This window comes from Malurus melanocephalus, unplaced genomic scaffold (assembly GCF_030028575.1).
Source record: "Malurus melanocephalus ecotype Western Australia unplaced genomic scaffold, MMel_1.1 scaffold_404, whole genome shotgun sequence".
Classification (NCBI taxonomy): domain Eukaryota; kingdom Metazoa; phylum Chordata; class Aves; order Passeriformes; family Maluridae; genus Malurus; species Malurus melanocephalus.
In genome coordinates this window covers 263,544-269,878 of record NW_026623636.1, presented here as the reverse complement: position 1 = coordinate 269,878, position 6,335 = coordinate 263,544, and positions in this window count along the sequence as shown.

The window sequence follows — 6,335 nt, the reverse complement described above, 5'->3', positions numbered from 1 at the left end:
CTTAGAAAGCATAATGGACCACTTTTGTAATTTTAGCTGTAAATGCAATTCTGCTGTATCACAGGACAGTGCTTGAGTATGAGAAAARAGAGAAATACAAGAAGTGCAGAAATTATGTGGTGACAGGCCAAAGAACAGGGCTTATAACACACCCACGGAGTGTTTCCTGTGAAAACAATATTCTCCTGGTTCTGTYCATGATGCTCTTGCTTGCCTGCTTTAAGGAGTAATTTCTCAGAGCTATACTTTAGATGTTCAGCTCTTGTAAACTCTTCACAGTTTAATACATYGCAGCTTTTCTGTTTGCCAAGCTTGAGTCACTGGATTAAAATTGCAGCCGCCACCACAGCCATCAATGTTACTGTTAACTTCCCATCTCCTCTCTTCCCAGGCTCCACCTAACGATGGCAACCTGTGATCCCAGTTTGGGCTGCAGAGGTGGCTAAAGAATGAAAAGATCTCAGTTTCTCCACGATTTGGAAGCAGATAAATCGGGTGAGTGCTGTGTGTGTCCAACTGAACCTGGGTGAAGTTGTATCAAGTATCAGAAATTCTGATGTCATGGGTTGAAAAGATTGATGACAACTGTGATGGTCCTAAGTGTTCTTCTGAGGGAGGGATGGTCCTCAGGAAGAGCATCTGCTGATCTGTTACTGCTGCTGTAGGGCAGGAGCACAAACTGAGCGTCCATGTGGGCTGCAGTGATGGATTGRACTGGGAAGGAATTGTCTCCTGGGGAAGTCATTGATGTCCTCAGGGATGAGCATGAAGCTCATAGAGGAGGATCCCCTGAGGAGGGGGGATCTCACCCCCTGGATCTCTGCCCTGCCTGGGGTTTCAGGTGTTGTTCTCAGTCCTGTTTGTGTCACAATCTGCTGGTGGTGGATGTGGCGTTGCTGTGATCAGCCATGGGGTGGTGAAAGCTCTGTGCGGTGAGGGATGTGATGGTTCTTTCTGGTCTCAAAGCCTTTGAAATGGAAATCCAAGGAAAACCTGATCTAAAGAAGCAGCTGAGTTGTGGCTGTGCTGGCTTTGATGTTGAGGGTCAGCAGAGACTGGCTGGCAGTGAGACAGGGCTGGAAAAAGCTCAGGAGGAGCTTTGTTAGCACCAGAGAGTACAAGTGCCTGCTGAGAGCTCTGGAAACCCATGCAGCAAGAAGGAGGTGGTACCAGGGAGAGCCTGAAGGCCAAAATGGAGCTTTTGGAGGCCTTGATGTTTGAAAAAAGTCACCTGGGGATGCATCGAGCAGAGCTGGGGATGTGGGAGCAGAGGAGGAGCCTTGAAGTTTGTTTAAATCTTTTAGCAGAAATCTCAAGCTATAAACGGAAACATTTCTCTCTAAGTCAATAAAACTGATCCAGTTTTTGTTCAARAAAAAGCCCTCCCGTTGAAGCCATTAAAACTAACAGCTCAAATCCCTTAAGGGAGCCAACCCGTCTTTCCATGGGGTTTACTGGCAGATTGCACCAGTTACCTTCCACGCCTGGTTGGAAGGAGTGCTGGCTGTCCAGGCACGCATTTCTGGTGCAAATCTTGCTAAAAATGTGTGGATTTGTGTGCAGCCTGAGTGAGGGTGGCTGAAGGAGCCCATATGGCTCCTSAGCAGGAGGATGTGGGGTTGGATGTCCTGGGAGGGCATCTTGTCCCCACGCTGGGACACTCGTTCTGCCAAGGCAGAGCACTTTGCTGGCTCAGGGATGTGATTGAGCATTACATCTGTCCCTGCTGGGCTTGCTGAGCGCTGCTGGTCAGGTCAGCAGGGAAGGACAGAGCTGCAAATGATGGAGGACAGAGAACACAAATCTTCTTCCTCCATCTATAGAGGTGGATACCTACAGACATCTCTACATTCCYCCTCTTCCCTTTTCTCCCAAATCCTGAGGTATGGGCATGATGTTTTACACTCAGAAATCAATCTGTTTGATAATCTGACAGTGGATAAGTAATGCAGCACTTCTGAATACTTACATGTGCATGATCTGTTTGTTTGATATGCTCCAGTCTCCCTAACATCTGGTTCTAGCCAGTTGCTATCAGCCCCTTGGTTTTATAAGCACTAAATTCACTCAGTTTTTAATGCAGAGAGAAAAAAAATACAGCCCAAAGAGCATAACATTTACAAGCATTTTTTTGTGGGAGTGGAGACAGGAGGCCAAGTTCTGCTCTCAGACAGAGTCCAGCCTTTGCATTTTTGGRTGGGCCTCCAAAACGATATTTTTTTTCCTTAGGATGCCTCCTCTTCAGCCAAACTAAACTGATTCCTGTCAATTATTACCATTTTATCATTTCAGTATGAATGGGTTGGCACGGAGACTTGAGGGAGGGTCAGCAGGATGGCTTTTTGGGGTGCTCTCAGAAGGCCACCTGGACTGTTCTACATGCATGTGTGCCTTGGCTTCTGGGAAGGGGGGACAGGGACAGGGTGGCTTCATGGTTCTGGTGGCTCAGGTTTCTCACCTGGTATCTGTGGAGGGCTGCCCAGGGGAGCTGGAGGGAGAAAAGCTGTCCCTACCCACCACTGCTCAGCATCTGGGCCACTCCCCAGGTGTTTTTTCAGTGCAGCTCTGAACATGCAAGAGGAGCCCTCCATGGTSCAAAGTCACCTGCTCAGGATCAGCAGAGACCATCAGGGCTGCGTTTTGCACACACATGGCAGTGGAGGATTCAAAACCACAAGGTTACCTGACAGGCTCGTTTGGAATACACCCATAAAAACACAAAGTATCTCTAAAATCACCCCTGTTAAGCCAATTGCTGAGACAAGTAGGAAATTCATCAATAATGAGATGTACAGAAAACATCCAAACCTTTGGAGAAACCAAATTCAAATTGTCTAAATGCAGTTTACACCAAGGTACAAAAAGGTACAGAAGTTACCTTTTCACTACCACATCATCCTTTGTTGTCTCCTCTCAGTCTGATGTTCCCCTTCAGTTGAGATTCTGAGACTTGAGAACTCTCCTTAAATAATATGAATAATAACAGCCTTGAATAATTTAAATTGTATTGTTAATGCTACCAAAACCTTAGCCATGCTAATTCTAACACAAATAGCACATACCAGTGGTCTTGTTTGCTCTGCAAAGGGAGCAGAAGTGCGTTTGGGGAGGAAGGGGAGATGGCAAACCAGAAATTGCTCATACTTTAAGCCTCTGAAGGGTTGCAATTCACATGGATGAAATTTAGCTCTTAGAATAATATAATGTAGCTATAAGTAGAATCAATCTGGTCCACTAATTTTTTTTTTTTTTTTGCCTGTTTTGTTAAAGACACACTCACTTCACTGGGTAGTTGAAGCAGGTAACTGTGAAAACGGCTGAGTAGGGTCTTGTGGGTTTTCTTTTTTGGTCAAAACTCATTTTCTGGAGATGATAAGAGGGAATAGCCCCCCTCCTGGTAGAGGTCCTGTCCTGATGCYCCTGAGCTGCCTGGCAATGCTTGGCATTGACTCAGGGCCTGCAGAGCTGCACACAGGTTTCCACGGTTATTTTTTTCTGTTGTTGTTACCAAACACTCGAAGCAAGGCTGTGCTGTGGTCATATAGACAGGAAAATGACATCATGCTGAAAACCATTAATCCAAAAGCTTTGGAATCTGAAAGACAAACCAAATTCTAATTAGAAACAAAAAAAATGCAATGACATTTGAAATAGGGGAATTTCTTGGTTTATTATTATTTTTAAATCCTCCCCTGGCTTCCCTTCCAGCCAAAGCTGTGACAAGTGCATTGAAGCTGATAATAAACACACACCTCTAAGGTCAAGGCTAGGATTTTTAACTTAAATAAATAAAGAAATAAGGATGAATTTTCCAGTCTCCAGGGATCCAGCACTTGGGAACAAGCAGCACAAAGTGTGTTCTGCAGGGTCAGTGTGGAAGATGGCATTTTTAAATGTTTTTCTATTTAGCATAGCTGGGATTTTTTTCCATTATTTGAAAACACAAGTCAGCTTCATTCTATCCTTCTCCCTCCAAGGTAGGTGGTAACGATAGGCTTTTGGGATGGTGATGCTTTGTAGGAATTATGCACAGTGTGGGAAAACTCAGAATTACTCACAACAGCCACACTGTTTTAGGAGGTCAGCAGATGTGACCAGCTCATCCTGCTATGGATGATGAGAGCTGGCCAGAGAAATGTTGAAAGAACCATATTCCACCAGCTGTTGATGTGTCTCTCAGTGCTGCTGAACCTTCTGGAAATGAGTCAACCTTGTTTGCAGGGTGGAGGAATTTCAGCAATGTTAAAATTGACTTATTGACACACACAAAGCATTTTCTTAAATTGGAAACAAAATTTCTTTTAAATTTTTGCTCTTAATYTTCTTAACATTCTGTGAGAGCTAATTGGGAACTGATTGAAGCAGAAATATTTTAATCCATAAAACCTGCTTTTATTTATTCCTTAGAAACTGTTGCAGAAAACTGAATTTGGGGGAAACAGGAGGGTGTATTCTTTGTAAAAAACCGACACTTTGAGCTCCTAATTCTAAATTCTTTGAGAAATGCACCCTCCAGCCTTAAGCTAGGTCACTTCAGTCAGTCATTTCTCAAATGCAGCAAATCCTGCCATCATCCCCCTGTCCCCAAAATGTAATTCCCAGAGATGCACTGCAGATGCTGGTGTCTGTGRAGACACTGGAGCCTCTGCTGTGTGTCATCCCCACTCAAGAAATCCTGTTTGAGTGGYCCCTTGTTTTTGCACGATGAGTTACGTTGCAGGCAAAGCAAATGGTGCCTCCAGCTCCATCCTCTGCCTCTGCTCCCTTTGCTGCTATCCCCATCTGGAGAAGAATATAATGAGAATAGTTATAGAGGTTGTTGCAAGGAATCACCTACTATCATGCACCTGCCAACGGGGTGGATTAACTGTCTGGTTCTTTTAGGAACAGAATAAATCCTGACATATTTTGAAAATGTATCCTCCCTTGCTTCTGCATTTCTGTTCTGCTCGGTTTCATCTCGGTCGTAGCCGCTTTTCTGAAAGTGCCACTATTCATATTGGATTTGCACCTTGCAAGCACCTGCAGGCTTATTGTTTGGCATGGCCTGTTCTTTATTGATTTGATTTTCCCCCCCCCCTTCCTTTTTCTTTTGTGTTCTGTTTTGTTTTATAACATTTCATGGTGTAGACAGCGACTTTACGGGTGCTGGGCCAGCCTGCTAATTGGTTTCACATCTCTCTTTGAGGGTGGATTTAGCAGGGTCTTTGCTGGCTCTCACTTATTTCTTTTTCCCACAGAAATGAAAGTGAGAGGYAGCTCAATAATGTTACAGTGCCATTCATTTCTTCCTGCCACTGCCTCTGTGCAGACCACTGAGATTATTTAGCACCTGAGAGAGGGCAGGGTTTGCAGGAGGTTCCCTGGACTAAAACAGGGACCCTTTTGGGGAGGGAGCTGGAGCAAGGCTCAGCTCAGTGCTGGATATTGAATGTGCAGGTTCCTTTCATGGCCAGTGCAGGAACATTTTTGATGCCGCTATGATAAATCTGATCCTTGGTGCCAGGYGAAGAATAAGGGAATCTCTCAATGRCTGTTGATCAYTTTGAATCAAAAYATGCAATTACTTGTTTCTTCTGTGTTTCCTTGAGCTGTGATRTGAATTTTTGGAGGGCTTTGCTGTRATGTGGRAAGGGGCTGTGACAGGAGCCCCAGATTYAGGGCAGCCTCATGCTTGGCACAAACAGCCCCTCCATAGTGAGCTGAGTTCAGTCTTACTGCTTCCAGATAAAAAGCTCTTACCCCCAGCGATTTCTGCTCCAGCTCTGATGCCAGTCTTCTCTTCTTTCTCTAAAGAAGTCTTGTCTGATGTAGACTTCTTAAAAAGTGAAAACCAGATTCTTGTATTTGCAGGTTACAATTAAGTGAAGGAATTATTTATACCAATGTATTCATTTACTGGAGTTACTGTTTTGAAAACTAAACATGTGCTGATAATTCTGTGTCCCCAGCAATGAGTTATGTGGCAAGTTGGCTTTTCTAGAGACCATTTCTGAAAATAAATGCCAGGGTTTTATCACTGGTTTACTTTTGCCATCTGATAATGACAATGGTGCTTGGTTATTGGGAACAAAAGTCAGATGAAACAGGACATCCTTGTGATAGCATATGCTGTTCTTCATGGTACTTAAGACACACACGAACAACAATAAAACAACTTTAGGTGAAGGGCCAGTGAATGAGAACACTGGGCTTCATTCTTTCCCTTCAGAATAAATTCCCTTCTGTCTGCAAGCATCTCATTTGCTGTTTGTACAGAAAGTCCTTTGTTAACCATTTCTCATTACAGCTATTGATAAGGCTTGTCCAAAAACATGCCAAAGTGCTTTTGTAAG